Source organism: Taudactylus pleione, unplaced genomic scaffold (assembly GCF_031769625.1).
Source record: "Taudactylus pleione unplaced genomic scaffold, aTauple2 ptg000114l, whole genome shotgun sequence".
Lineage (NCBI taxonomy): Eukaryota > Metazoa > Chordata > Amphibia > Anura > Myobatrachidae > Taudactylus > Taudactylus pleione.
In genome coordinates, this window is record NW_028284516.1 from 12,432,753 (window position 1) to 12,449,298 (window position 16,546).

A 16,546-nucleotide genomic window follows, 5' to 3' on the forward strand; every position below is an offset into this window, starting at 1 on the left:
GGGGCCATTAGACATTTTACTTGCAATGAAAAATGGTTCAACTCATTGAGTGAGTGTGAATCCATTACAGTCAGAGAATTCTGGGACAAAGTCCTCACATCATCTAAAGTCATACAATACAGTGAATCTAGAAATCAAAGGCAAAACTGTAGTCACAGATATTGAAGAATTTTTATTTGTACCTGACCTTAGAACTAACTTAATTGTCATCAGTATTCTTGAGAAGAAAAAGTACAAAATCAACCATGCAGAAGGCAAGTGTACTGTGTGCAATAAGAAATGGACAACATTAGCTAATGCTACATGATGTCAGCAACTCTGTCTTAGATACTGAACAGTGTTATGCGATGGCTGCTCTAGTTAAACAATGATACGGTGGTATATGTGGTGGGACATTTAGGATATGAGAATGTACAAAAACTTCAAGAAGGGATGGTGACAAGAATGACTATAAGCAATATTGATCATCTGGAGTGTGACAGTTACATCAAGGGTAAGCAAACCCAATGCGCCTTCCCAAAATCAGCAACTAGAGCTGAGGCACCACTATCATTGGTGTATGCAGATGTATGTGGTCCTATGGAAACTAAACCATTTAGTGAATTCAGGTATTTCATAACACTAAGAGAAAATTATTCAAGCATGAACCCCGTGTACTTCCTAAGAGCAAAATGTTAAGTGATACACAAAATTGCGGACTACAAGAATTTTGTGAAAACTCAAACGGGATTACAAACTAAAGACTTTAAGATCCAACAATGGAGGAAAGTACCATAAATAAAGTTTTTCATACTTCATGAGAAAATATGGGAGCAAGCATCAGCTAACCATGGTGTATATAAAAGAGTCTGCATGTGCCCAAGCCTGACACTGTGTGTACTGGAGTGTCACAGCTGTACAGTACTTAACCCAAGAGAGACTGATACCTTATTGTAATGACAGCTATTTATCTTCTATCACCTGTATCCTGTTATCTTGAATAAAACCTACTCTGATTTGGAATCAACATGTGGACTAACCTCACTGTTTACATCTGTTATGCCTTTACCAACTTGTAGGCATCTGTCAATACTTCTACCATCATGACCTTCCAATGTCCCACCATTTCTCCATCTATATAATCATATCCCACATCAATTGCCTCAACTCCTTCGCCTCACTTACCTATGGCCATATTGTGGCAAATAGAACTGCACAGTGAATTCTATAAAGTACATGAACAACTCACTGCACTACTCTGTCTGCATCTCTTCTGGGGGTGGGAATTAATGGACACAACACTTTGTGGGGAGGGTGCATCTACATCATATGAGTCATTAAGTGACTCACTTACATTGTCACATCATTGCAATGCAAGCAGCATCTGAAATTTTTGTGACAAGCATGGAGACAATGTCCAACATTAGAGTGCACACCTTTGACCCATTGGGCAGAATTCAATTGTTTTAGTGCACTCGATCTCCCATCTAAAGTGACGGAAGATCATGGGACGCTACTTAATTAATGCCAATAATTGTGCTGATCACGCCCATAGAAGACAGATATGGCCACGTAAAAAGCTACAACCGAACAAAGTGCTGGGCACAATTGCAAAAAGTGCTGTTTGGTTGCCCAAACAGGTCTCTATTCGCACATTTCAGCTCACCACCCCCGGCAGTGGTGCGAGCTGAAATGCTGGTGCCTGCAACTGATCACGCCCGACAGGAGCAACAATTGAATCGCTCCATCGTGTGCAAAGGGGGTGCAAACAATTGAATTCTGCCCATTGTGTACATGCCTATGTATAGTACACACATTCCCAGATTCAACATCTTTGAAATGCCTCCATAAAAGTGCTTTTAAAAGATTGCAGATCCAGCTGAAGAAACATGGTGAAAAGAGAACATTGCAACTTCCAAGTACATTCTTGGTAAACATATTATAGAGCATCACCTCCTTCATGACAGGATGGTACATGAGTCTAATTTTGCCACTCTCCTTATCCACTATGCCTAGGTGTGACAGGGCAGATGAGCACTAATGGCCTCTTGGTACATTTGTATATTAAATAACAATATTGTGAGCTGTGAGGTGGTCAGAACTCACTGGAAATTAATGTTATTGATGTTAATAATATTGTAGGAACTGAAACAAATCCAAATGATGATTTTAGCTGTTTTTATAAATTTTTAAAGACATCCAGATCCAAAACCATTTGAGCCGCTTATACCAAAACCAAAACACAATGAAGATTTAGAACCAAATACAAATCCAAAACACAGGGATCTACGCACATCTCTAGTTTCAAATAAAGCTTTTGTTATTTGTTTTTTTTATACAGTATAAAAACGTTATTAATTCTCATAACTTGGCATACTAAGGTTCAAATGTGGTCTACATCTTTATCTATCACTGCTTCTCCGCTGTGAATGTCAATTTAGCATCTGCTTACATAAAAACTATTTTTGCATGTTTTTTAATGACTTAAAAATCATGCAAACGTTATTACTGTACCACTGCTTTATTGCCGGTGTTTCTCTCTTAAGATATAAATGAGCTGCAGAAACAATTAGTCCATTTTGTCATTAAATAATAGGTTGCTGTAAACTCGTTTTGATGTTGTTTTCCCGGTCTTAAAAGAATATATCATTTTTTGCTTTTAACAAAGCAACACTTAAAAATCAGCAGAGTTTCTCAATGCCACTATTGATTGTGAACACTGGCCAGTGCTTTGAGATCTATTTAGCTGTTGAAAGACTTGTGCTAACCTTTCAGATTATTGATTTTATTTAGAAATGTGAGTGCATGACTTTCATTACAATGATAACAATGCTGATTCACTGGTTTTCTCCTAACTCTGAGCAGTTGTGTATATGTATAGGTCTGGAAACGGAGTAAACTACAAAACTGGGCTAAACCAAAGTATCCTCTTGCTAAAGTTTGATACAGTGTATTGGAACAATAGCACATTCAGAGCCAGATTGCTTAGTGTTACTAAATAGCTGATTGCATTGTATCACATTCATACATTTAAGCCCTATAAACTAAAGGTGCATACACATGTAACGATTTTGTAACCAATGATTTTCTGTCAGATTTTCCCTTGAAAAAGTGAACAATTCTTTGAAGTGTAATGAATGATTTTTTGAACGATGAACGAATAATGGCCCTCATTCAGAGCCGTACGCTCTGAGCAGAGCGCACGCTCTGAATGAGGGCCGGCCTCCATGAAAATGGAGCGTCCTCCTGGACGCTCGTATAGCTGTGGGTCACCACCCACAGGCTATACGAGCATGCTGTTTGATGGCCGCGATGGTCTTGACCATCGCGACCATCGAAACTGCGAGCCGGAGCCTGCGGTTGAGGTTTTCAACCGCAAGTTCTGGAGTGATTTTGGCTCTATCAGAGCCAAAATCACTCCCACTGACATCACTAGTGATGTCAGTGGGCCGGCTTCTGACGGGAGGCATTCCCGTGGGAACGCCCCCGTCAGGGAGGCACGCCCCCGGCACGCCTACCAGAGGGGGCATGCTGTCAATCAACATCGACAGCACGCCCCCTTTGATCAGACACAACGAGCGAAGGACTTTCCTTCGCTCGTCGCGTCTGGCGCATGCGCACGACGGAGCTCCCTCCGTCGTGCGCATGCTCAGTCCAGAACATCGACCCACTTGCGAGCGGACAGAACTACCAAATTCTTTTTGGAACAGAGTGAAATTTGCAAGTGAAAAATTGATTTTATTCTGGATAGTATTTATTTTATTTTAAATAACAACTTTTTTTGGCACAAAGGCACTTTTTATGAACAAAAACGAGGGACCGCTATGGGGACCCGTTTTGCCCCTTCCTACGCTAATTTATTCATGGGCCTATGGGAAGAAAACCATATATGGACAAATAATTAATTTAGAGGGAACATTGTCTTGTGCTACAGATTCATAGACGACATTATTTTTATTTGGAAAGGAGGAGAAGAAGAATTGAACATCTTTTGCAACAAACTGAATCAAAATGATTTTAATATTCAGCTTTTATTTAATTATAGCAAATTAGAAATAATTTTTTTAGATCTTATCATATATATTAAGGAAAACCATATACACCCAAAGAATTATAATAAACCTACAGACAGCAATGCATATATTAATATGAATAGTAATCATCATCCATTATGGTTAGAAAACATACCAAAAGGCCAAATGAGGCGAGTGAGACGAAACTGCACTGAAAGGGAAGTTTTCTCTTAACAAGTAGAGATTTTACAAAAGAAATTTGAAGCCAAAGGCTATTCTAAGAAAGAATTGGAAATACCGGTGAAGGAAATGAAAAAAATTAACAGAGAAACATTGTTGGTACCCAAAACTAAAAAAATGGATGAAAATAAATTGAAATTACCTTTTATCACTACTTATAATTGACAATATAAAACAGTTGACAAATTAATAAGGAAATATTGGCACCTTTTATTAAAAGACCCTATTTTAAAGACCCTGATTCCAGAGAAACCCCATTTTATTTATAGAAGAGCAGAAAATGTAAGAAGTAAATTAGTAAAAAGTGCAGTCCCCTTAAAGAGGAATAATAGGATCAGATCAAAAGGTTTTTATCATTGTGGACTTTGCCAGATGTGGAAAAATCATGTAACACAATCAAATAAATCAGTACAATACAGCTCTAGCCACACAGGAATGAACTATGATATTACACAATTCATTACATGTAATAGTACTTACTGTATTTATCTAATTGAATGCAAATGTAGACTACAGTACATAGGGCGAACCATTAGGTCCTTAAAAGAAAGATGGGCCGAACACGTAAAGAATATAAAAAAGGGGTTCGAGAAACACTCAGTATCTCAGCATTTTAAAGAACATCACAATAGTTCTATGAATGGGGTTCATAGAGTGTTAGGTATAAAACTGGTAGAAAAACATTGGAGAAAAAAGAACATAGAAAACAATTTAGCTCAAACCGAAATGAAAACAATTTATGAAATGGGAACTCTCCATCCCAAAGGAATGAATATGGATTTTGAGCTTAAATGGTTTTTATAGTTGTTTCTTAACCATTTTATATCTATTCTTAATTAATAATTTAAATATCTTTTAGTACTTTGATTTTATCATTTGTTCTTTTATAAGATTCTTTTATAAGGTTCTTTTATCATATTATTGTCCATATATTGTTTTGATTGCTGCTTTTATTATTCTTATATATGTATGATTTTATAATATGTGATTGTGTCCCCCATGTTGTTATTTATCAAACCTGAGGGGTTCCCAAATTAACTATTCATTATGTGGTACCACTTTACATGTATCAATTATTCATGTGTAAGGAGGAGTCATATGTGTTCCATGATTATTGCATCCTTGGAACGTAAAAAAAACCACTTCCGGTGATGGTTACTGGAGGAATATGAATTACTGCAATAGAGTATTGTTATGGAACCCGGTTAATGTTAGAGTGCCCGCCAGGGAGAATAATAAAAAAGCCAAGGTCGTCCGGTTGAAAAAACAGATATAGCACTATTTTCAACAACAGCTCGGCAGGAAAGCATGCGTTCCACGCATTCATTGTGGTGGAATGCATGATCCTTGTTGAGGACGCCCGGCGGACAATCCACATCCGGTGTTAATATCCGGAAGTATGTGCGCACATTGCAGTGGAACGCACAATGACTAAGATGGAGGTATGCGTTCCACATATTCAGTATGGTGGAGCGCATGACCTACTTCCGACATCAACAACCGGAAGTATGTGCGTTCCACACGCACATCGCGGTGGATCGCACGCGAGGACAGATAACAGTAAGGACTTTTACAGTCTACCTTATATCAACTTTGGGGAACACAAAAGTACATTCCTTTGTTGGGAGTTGCTATATACTAACACTATGTAATCTGTATTATTGCATGGAGCAAGCTTTACCCCTAGTAACCACATGTGGTATACTGTCAACCAATGAAATGATAGGAGGGGGGTTATAAAGACGAATTTTTGGTCTAGCCCAGTACACCTTGATAAAGGCTTTCTTTGAAGCTGAAACGCGTTGGTGGATGGTAGAGGAGGAGCTGATCCAGACCAAAAAGCACAGTGGGTGGATTCTTCATCCCAGGAGGTACCCTATGGTTTCTACGAATGCTTGATGGTGTTTTTATACACCCTTGTGTCTGGTACGCAGCCGCTTAATCACTTTTAAATTGTCACTCTAAATAAAATTACTGTATCACACTATTGCGATTTTCCCTTGTTTTTATATTTGAGGAACAAGAGGTACCATAGTGTTTGAAGAGGAAATTGAGTGGCTTATGTGACTTTGGGCAGACCAGTGTACTATAAGAAGAAAGACGTTTTACCATGTTATTATGAAGAAACTTTTTTCATTGGATTTATTCATTTATGGTGACATTGGACTTATACATTTATTTTATTTTTTTCTCTATTTATTCATTTATTTCACTCTAAAAAACCGATTCAAGAATTTTGCATCTGGTGGGGATATCAACAATTAATTTTGTATCATCAATTAAACAACATTTGTTTTTTAAATTCATTCCCTATTGAGATTTCTGCGCAGGGTGCACCTATATCTTTGTCTGTATTTACATATATACATTTTATATATTAACCAAAATGAGTTAGTAAACCCAGGCCTGGGGTACCACAGATATATCTCAGAGGTTGATTTGTGCTTGCAGCCTAGGAATAGTTATATTCTTGTAGAGGTGAGATATTCTTTCAATTTTTTTTTTACTTATAATGGAAAATACTATATGTATGGATATTATATAAATGTAAAAATAATGTATCAGGCCTTTCACAATTTTGACAATTGTGAGGAAAGAAAAATGTGATATGTTTAATCTTCATGCATTGTGTAAAATTAGCACTTTATAGTACTGTAATGAATATATCATATTATAATATTCAGAATCAATGTGATAGTATTCTCCATGAAATGCTAAAAATCATTGCCTAAATCATCCCTTTCATTATAGTTACTTGTACTTCTCATTACTTCTCATTAAGTTTATTAATTTACATTGGAACCAACATACTGTAGATTGCCATGTGCTTGTCATGACTTGTACTGCAGCCAGGGGCGGATAAAGGCTTGTGGTGGCCCCGGGGCAACTAAGTTGTGGGGGCCCCATCAATAAAATTACCACAGCCTCACACAGCGACTACTATGGCCCTTACCTTTCTCTGAACCCTCCACTGACTGGCAAGGTTGCAGCACATTAAATCATGTCCGTGACCCTGCTGGGAAACGACTCCTGGCAGCATAGCGGACATGATCTAATACACTGCCAGGGGAAAACTCAGGGTTTTAAGTGGGGATATATACAGTATATATATATGAAAAATAGCAAAGTCCGGCACTCTCCAAAATGTATATAGATTGCCCTGGTGCCACATCAAACCGAGGGTTAGTATTATGCTAAAAATAGTGAAGGGCACTCAGCGGGACTTCGGCAGCTAATAGAAATAAACCAGATGGAGCCGGTGTCACTGTCAACATTTCAGCACGTTAATGCTGTTATGATAAAAGCATTAACTTGCTGAAACGTTGACAGTGACACTTAGTTGAAACGCGTTGGTGTTCCAGTATAAGGCTTGGATCTAGGAAGTGGGGACCATTCAATGACACTACTGACTGCCAATATTCCACGAATTCCTGTTCCCAAGAAGTGTTATACAAGCTTCTGAGGTGTATTCTGGTACACCCACATTCTCTGGTACGCCTTTATTTTATTATCAGCAGGGTGGATTTATTTTCACTTTGATGTATTTTAATCATTCTTATTAAATGATAATACACTATGGTGGTCCTTTTCTCTCTTTTTTATGAACGGATGTGTTGTGGAGTCTGAAGACCTCAGTGAACATATGGTTCTGAATATTTCGAAGAAATGCTCCTTCCTTTAAAAACTGTGGGAAATTACAGCTGAATTTTAGACATTCTACTACATTTATTCTGTTTTTAAGACATTAATTTAGTGGTTAATTATCCACGCAGGACTTATTTTTACTAATTCCTATTGCATCTCTATTGATTGTATTCCTGTGCGCTGGGGCGACTATTCTTTTTCTATTTCTATAAGCTGCCTAAGTCCCGCAGAGTGCCCTTCACTATTTTCTGCATATATATATATATATATATATATACACACTGGCATCACAAGAAAGGTGCGTGTGGTGCGGGCGAGGGGTGACACCAAAGTGTTGGCTCCCCCTCAGTGACAGGACCCGAGTGCTGCATTACGTGCAGCACTCAGCTTCTAGCACAGTGAAGGAGCCGGCACTTCACACAGGCTGGTCCCTGGGGGCAACCTGCACCTCCTGCACCCCCAGTGTGACAAAAAATGGGTGTTCGGGCCACGAGGGGACGCCCCCACCCGTGAGGCCATGCCCCACCAATGAGGCCACTCACCACGCGTGAGGCCATGCCCATTTTATTTGCAGTACTACAAGCCCCTTTGCCTTCAAAACAGCGTCAATTCTTCTAGGTGCACTTGCACAAAGTCAGGGATTTTGTAGGATTATAGTCAGGTGTATGATTAACCAATCATACCAAACAGGTGATAATGATTGTCATTTTTATATGTAAGTTGAAACACAGGGCTTGATTCAGTATGGATCGCAACTGCGATTGCACGCAGTTAGATCTAAAGCTGCGTATAGCATCTCAGTGGATAATTTATGCATGCCCCTGTAACCGCGTTCAAACGCACTGACATGCCCGCATTTCTCCAACCACCCCCCCGTCACCACCCCCAAAATCCACTTCCTGTCAATCACTCTGCGATGGGTCTGCATGGTCATTGCGATCGCAGTCATGATTGCAGTGGTGTGTTCGCGCATGCAAACTGCGATGCATACGCATGCTCAGTACGCAACAATTGGCCGATTGCGTGCATAATTGCAGTCACAATCAATGCTGAATCAAGCCCACAGTCATTAACTGAAGCAGAAACAGTTGTGTAGGAGGCTCAAAACTCGGTGAGGAACAGCCAAACTCTGCTACAAAGGTGAAGTTGTGGAGGACAGTTTCATGTCGCAGGTCATAGACCATGGCAAGACTTTTGCACAGTACTGTATATAGTTAGCTATACAGTATAAATTGAGGTATATATTTATATATATATATATATATATATATATTTATAGATAGATAAAGATAGAGTTATAGATATATATACAATATAGACAGAGGGGGGAGGATAGGGAGAAAGGTACAGGAAGGGAGGGAGAGAGAGAGAGAGCGAGAGGGAGGGACTCAGAGATGGGGCAGGAAAAAGAGAGGGTAGAGAAAGGGAGAGAGAGCAGAGAGGAAGGGGAAGGAGAGAGCGGGAGAGATGAGGGGGCAGAGGGAGAGAGAGGGAGGGACAGGGAGTGAGATAAAGGGAGAGAGAGGGAGTAAGGGGAGAGAGAAAGGGAGGGAGAGAGAGATAGAGAGAGAGGAATGGACATGGAGGGAGTGAGACCTAGAGGGATGGGATAGGGAAGCAGAAAGTGAGATAGAGGAAGAGAGAGGTAGAGAGAGGGAGGGAGAGAGGGAGGGAGAGAGAGGGAGGGAGGAGAGTATAGAGGGGGGGAGAGAGAGAGAGAGAGAAAGAGAGAGAGAGAGAGAGAGAGAGAAGGGGTGGGAGAGAGAGAAGGAGGGAGGGGAAGAGAGAGAGAGGAAGGGACGGAGAAAGGGCACACACTACCTGATGCAGCTGCAGGATTAGCTATCTGATGGGGGTGGGCACTTTACAGCATTAGGCCCTGTACCCATGAAGCCACAAATCGTGGCATTATGTCAGCAAGGGGAAGGAGCTTCCATAGTCAGCCACGGTCGAGTCCGTCAGTGTCAATGAGTGTGCTGTGTTATTATGCTGCCATGAGTCAGCTAGGGAGAGTCCACAGATGCCAGGTTCCAATCAATATTTGCGGTGTGGGGGGCCCCTTGGCTACCACCTTGTCCGCCGCCTATAATCCAGCCCTGACTGCAGTTATAGAATATAAGCTTTCAATTTTCCACATTAATCTTTTCTTTTAGTTTGTGAATATTAAAGGGGTCTATTTATAACCCTATTTTTGCCAATCCCTCTCATTTCACCTGTTACTGCAGTCCTCATAGCCATTTATGGGGTTTGTGAAGAGGCTCAATTTGACAAACCATGACAAGTTTGGAGAAATATACAGTTCCTCAATTTAACAAGTGATAAAAAGCTGAGCTGGTTGTTATTAGGTAGCGTTATCTTGAGATGGCATTACTCACTCTATTCCCGACAATGGGAGACCTGCATAGATGAAAAGGCTTCTAAATATCCCTTCCAGGTCACAGCTGTCTGTGCATATGCCTATTGCTGTTACTCCTCGGTGAGGAGGAGTAAACCTCTTCATCTTTTCTGCATCACTGCAAAATGCAGCAAGATAGAACAAAATCAGTAAGAAACTAAATATTCTACTGCTATATAGACCCATTGTATGTTAATATGCATTTTTAAAAAAAAGACCATACATTTCACCTGCTTGTATTACCTTTTTTTCGTAATGTACACTTTTAAATCTAGACATATAAATGAAAAAGCAAAATGTGTATATGCAAAACACCTTAGCGCAACCAAAACGGGCAACGTGGGGACCAGATACTCAGAGGAACCAAATGTCCCCTAGAAGGATTACACATAGAAAAAATAGGTATTTATCCCTTGGTGCTCCAGGGGATGGGGGGAAGGGAATGGAGGGACAGGGTAATAAAAATAGAAATACTTCTTTCACATCGGGATTGTAATTTGTACGTAAAATGTAGATTTTTCCAACATGTAAAAGATAAATATAAACATATATACTGTAATTTAGTATAGAAAAAACTGTGTTAAAAATGTATAGTATGAAGTGTATTATCTTATGCCTTTGAGGAAGAGCCCAACAGCTCGAAACGCGTCGGCCATCTACTGTAAAGCCACCAATGGACATCCAGGGACCTGAAGGAGCCATATGTGTAGTTAGACACACAGAGCATAATACGGATACTGCGCTGTGTGCACATCATCATCTGACATACACTGCTATCTGATACAGGTGCCACATTGGACACTTTTTATTTATTTATATTTTCCAGGTATGCATTTACTGTGCATTTTACTGCAGAGCTGTAACTAATTTCTTTTTATTCTTTCCTCAAAGGGTGTGTTGCCACTCCTCCCCCGATTAGGTCACGCCCCCTTCACCCGGGCCCGGGAGGTTCTTAGCGGCCCTGACCGTACCACACCAGCTAAAGCCACACAAACTGCTAAATACACACGAAAGAGAATCACAGATAGCTTGTTTAATGTCAGCATGCTCCTGAATTGTAGTAGCCACACACTGTGGGCCTAATTCATAGCCGGATGCTATTTGCGGACGGTCGTTCCAAAAAAGGGGCCGGCTATTTAAATTGAGTGCTCGCTCTTTGCGGTTTGTTGACGCCTCTATTTTTGAGCGAGCGAACGAAAAATGCGCTCGCTATTTTGTAAAGACGCCCCTTTGCCGTTCACATCACACATCATCTCCGGTATATATTAGATTAAACGGGTACATCGAAAGGCATCTGAACTGCTCGCTTGTGGTAGGTTTTTCTTAACGCTATAACTGCGAGCAGTCAGGCTAAAAGACAACCAAGTGACGTGGTCGATGACGCTCCTTTACTAATTATGCACTCCCATTAAACGCCCTTTTGACCGTTAGGCACGCCAGCGTTCGGATCTCCACTCCCCCGTTTTCAAGCACCTTCCCCTGTTACCACCCACAAACGGTACATTCTGGCAATCAAATTAGCAGCCCCTCGCTGTTTTGCGAGCACACGATTTCCGACCGCAATTACTGTTTTGTGCATGCGCATTATGACCCATACGCATGCGCAGTTTGTGCGAACATCGCTCAGAGTGAACAAGCGGCCGCTTACGAGTGGCTCTGAATCATGCCCTGTATCCACAAGCAGTTTCAATTTCATTGTTATAGTTGGAGTTAATTTATTTTAGAACAATATGTATGTAGAAAACATTTCATATTGTATATGAACACTTTCAAAGAACACATATACTGTATATATATATATATATATATATATATATATATATACTGTCCATATTGGGTGATTAACAACACATTGCTCCGTTAGTCTGCAATAAACTTGCTACGTTTACATTTAAGCCGACATTCTATTTTTACATGCAGTAATTGTAGTCTGTTTGTGTGGTCTGCATCTATGTCTCCACAGACGCTTACCACATTTCAGATAGAATTCCCATATGGATCACTGTCAATCCTGTATAAACTGTAAACTATGTAGCTATAGAAGACTTCAAAGATCTCTAATCTACTCTGGTGAAGAGATTGAACATACTGTTGTAGAGTTACTTGGTAGTTTAACGGATGAGTGACTGATATGTGAATATCATTGGAAGTACCTAAGACAATCAAACATTAAGGAAATTGCTGTAAATATATTAGATGCATAAGTTGACCTAAGCTACCATTCAACATAAGTAGCTACGATATAATATAACATCTGAATTATGTAACAGCTTAATTATTTCCATCAATTGTAATAAGCTTATTTCCCTACCTTCTGTGTATCTTAAAAACATGTTTATAGTAGAGATGTGCACCGACCCCCGTGTTTTGGTTTTGGATCTGTATTAACCTAGTGTTTTAGTTTTGCCAAAAACCGCCCTCACTGGTTTTTATTTTGGTTTTGGATTTGAATTCTTTAAAAAAAAATTTGAAAAACAGCTAAAATCACATAATTTGGACCTTGTTTTTGTTCCTATAGTATTATTTACCTCAATGACATTCATGTCCCGTTATTTCCATGACCACCTCACAGCTCACAATATTGTTTTCTTACAGTTTAGTCTAAAAGTTTGCACTGAGCTAGCTAGCTGACTAAGCTAAGCAGTGGGCGGCACAAACACGTGGCTGTTCAACTTCCAACATGGCACATCTAGGAAACAGAGTGGCACTGTAGTGGCAGACAGGATGGCAGTTTAATATAAACTTTACAATGCTATAGAATGTTTTCATTAATTAAGAACTTGATCAAAGGCCTGAGCGACGTACAGGGAAATGGAGGTGGAGTATGAAGTGGAAGAGAGATTGATTGATTGATTGAGTAATTGATTGATTGATTAATCATTATTTTATTACTGCTATAAAAGAAACAAAGCAGAAAGAGAAGTGGAAAATCCTGTTAAAAGACAAGCACCCCAGATAGATGAAAGGGTTAATTCATTAATTAATTAACTAATTCATTCATTCATTATAATTGATTGATTAAGAAAGTTAAATGTAAGGCCATGAAAGATTACATTGTTAATAGCCAAGGATTCCCCACAATGGCTGAAAGAGAAACCAAGAAACCTAATATTTGCACTGCAGAACAGCTAACACAAAATCAGCCTACTAACAAATATTAGGAGGCTGACCTACTGCCCATACCCCCCCCCCCGTAATTGGGTAACACCCCATTTTTTAATTTAAGGCCATAAATGATTACTTTATCACTAGACCAGGATTTCTCACGAGGGTTTAAAGAGAAGCCAAGAAACTTAACGCAGAGCAGCTAACTCCAAATCATCTTACTAACACATATAAGGCTGACCTGCTGTCCATACTATCCCCATATCATCCATAATGGACAAATTAAAAACTGGGCACCAACTGAAACACACTGTGCACTGTGCAGGAAGTGATCCTTGACCTACTGACCATTACTGTTCTCAAACACTTCAGTATCACATCCTACATTTTTTAGATCACATAAAAACATTTTGATTTTGATATTGATAAAAGACTGGCCAGCATCTGCAACACACTCAGGCCCTGATTCAAAGCCAGACGCTCTGACAGAGCGCTCGCTCGGAGTCAGGGCATCTTTTTTTTTTTTTTTTTTATGGAGCAGCCTCCTGGCCGCTCGCATTGCTGTGGGTTGCCACCCACAGCTAATGCGAGCGGCAAGGATGATGATCGCGATGGTCAAGACCATCGCGACCATCGGGCTTGCGACGAGACCCTTGTGGTAGGGTCTCGTGGCCACAAGCCCCAGAGAGCTTTCGGCTCAAACAGAGCTGAAAGCTCTCCCACTGACATCACTTGTGCTGTCAGTGGGGCCGCCCCCAAATGGTAGGCGTTCTCATGGGAACGCCTCCGTCTGGGCATCCACCCCCCGGCCCGCCCACCAAAGGGGGCATGCTGTCACTCAACATCAACAGCACGTCCCCTTTGGTGCAAGGTCCGTCGCTATCCGGGTCTCACGTATGCGCACGACAGAGCCGGCTCCGTTGTGCTCATGCGCTCTGGGCCACCATCAACCCGGTTGCGAGCACTCAGCGCTTGCGACCGGGTCTGGATCAGGCCCTCAGCTCACACTGCATGGAGACACAGTGTTTTTATATGTACAGCGCATAATACATAGTACAAACATTAGGAGAACATATTTTTTTTCTACTTTTTTAAATTTGTAGCTCAGCTCACACTGCGAAGAGACACAGTGCTTATACGTACATGAATGAAAAATGCACTGGGGACAGTGCTTATATGTTTGTAAACAAAAAATTCACTGGAGGACAGCGCACAGTACATAGTACATAGTACAAACAATATAGAAAATATTTTTTTTCTACTTTTTTCAATTCACAGCTTAGCTCACACTGCGTGGAGACACAACGCTTATACGTACATGAACAAAATAGGCACTGGGGACAGCGCACAGACGTAGTACAAACAGGAGAAAATATTTTTTTTCTACTTGTAATCTGCAGCTCAGCTTACACTGTGTGGAGACACAGGGCCTGATTCAGACCCGCTAGCGAGCGCTGAGCACTCGCAAGCGGGTCGATGGTGCCCTAGTGCGCATGTGCACGATGGAGGGAGCTCCGTCGTGCGCATGCGCGAGACCTGCATAGCGACAGCCAAGCTGTCGCTATGGGTCTCGCACTAAAGGGGGCGTGCTGTCGAAGGTGAGTGACAGCACGCTCCCTTTGGTGGACGTGCCGGGGGCATTGCTGCCCAGACAGAGACGTTCCCATGGGAACGCCTACCATCTGGGGCCGGCCCCACTGACATCACTAGTGATGTCAGTGGGAGTGCTTTTGGCTCTGATAGAGCCAAAAGCACTCAAGGGCTTGTGGCAGCGAGACCCTACCGCAGGGTCTCGTCGCAAGCCCGATGGTCCATCTTTTTGGTCACCCACAGCTATGCGAGTGGCCAGGAGGCCGCTCCAATTTTAGGTATGAGGGCCCTGATTCAGAGCGAGCGCTCTGGTCAGAGCATCCGACTCTGAATCAGGCCCACAGCGCTTATATGTACTTGAACAAAAAACACACTGGGGACAGCACAGACATAGTGCAAACAATAGAAGAAAATATTTCTTCTACTTTAATTCGCAGCTCAGCTCACACTGGACTCTATTTATTAACATTATTTTTACTAAAATAAAGTGAAAAAGGGTGTTTTCACACCCTTTTCAGATTATTTTAATTTCACCTAAATTTACTAAAGGGCAATTGGAGTAGAATTTGTAAAATTTGACTCCAAGCCCTAATTATCACATATTTTTAGTAAACAGATCGCATTTCCAATAGTTATAATGGGAAATGTGATCTGCCTGGGATTTACTAAAAATAAAATGTGAAAAAATACCGGGGGCAAGCCCTGTGACAATAACGCTAACTGGAGGTGGCGTTATCCAGGGTCTTCCCCAGTTACCTGACTCCTGCTCTGCTCTAACGGGCAGATCAGAGACCGGAGCCGGCCCCAGTGATCAGCTGTGTGGTGTAAACAGACCACATGCTGATACACTGTAAAAAGGGAGGGGCAGCCATGAGGGGGTCATGATCACGGGGGAGTGTAGCGGCGGTCGGTCAGCGCATGCGTGGATCCTTGTCACTGTATTTTTTCCGAGGGGATTCGCAGGGACAGAGCTTTATCGCAAGCTCTGTCCCTGCAAGGGATTTTCAAATCCCTGTGATATTGTCTGAATTTGCAATGTGAATTCAGTCGAAAATATCACACTACAATCTGCATTTTAATGCGGATTGTAGTAAGTAGAGCAGGCTTGCCTACCCTCCCGATTTGGCCGGGAGCCTCACGATTTTCAGGTGCCGCTCCCGGCCCCCCGGAAAGGCAGGCAAGCCTCCCGGAAGCCTCCGACCCTCCCGTCCTCCCTCCCTGAAAAGATTAGAAACCCACGCAGCGGGGGAGACAATGTCACGATTCGCGCTGAATCGCGTCATCGCGGCCCCACCCCCAGCTTCACACTGCCGAAAATAACGACATTGTGAAGAGGGGCGGAGCCACGATGACGCGATCGTGCGGCTCCGCCCCGGCTCCACCCCCAATGTACCACCAACTGGCTGGCCCACCCCCGGCTCCACCCCCAATGACTGCCCTGCCCCCCCGCTGTTAGCTGACAATCAGCTCCCTCCCGGAAGGCTGGAGCTGATTGTCGGCAAGTATGAAATAGAGCCCACTGTGTGGAGAGACACAGTGTTTGTATATGTACGCAAACACATGCACTGGGGGACAGTGC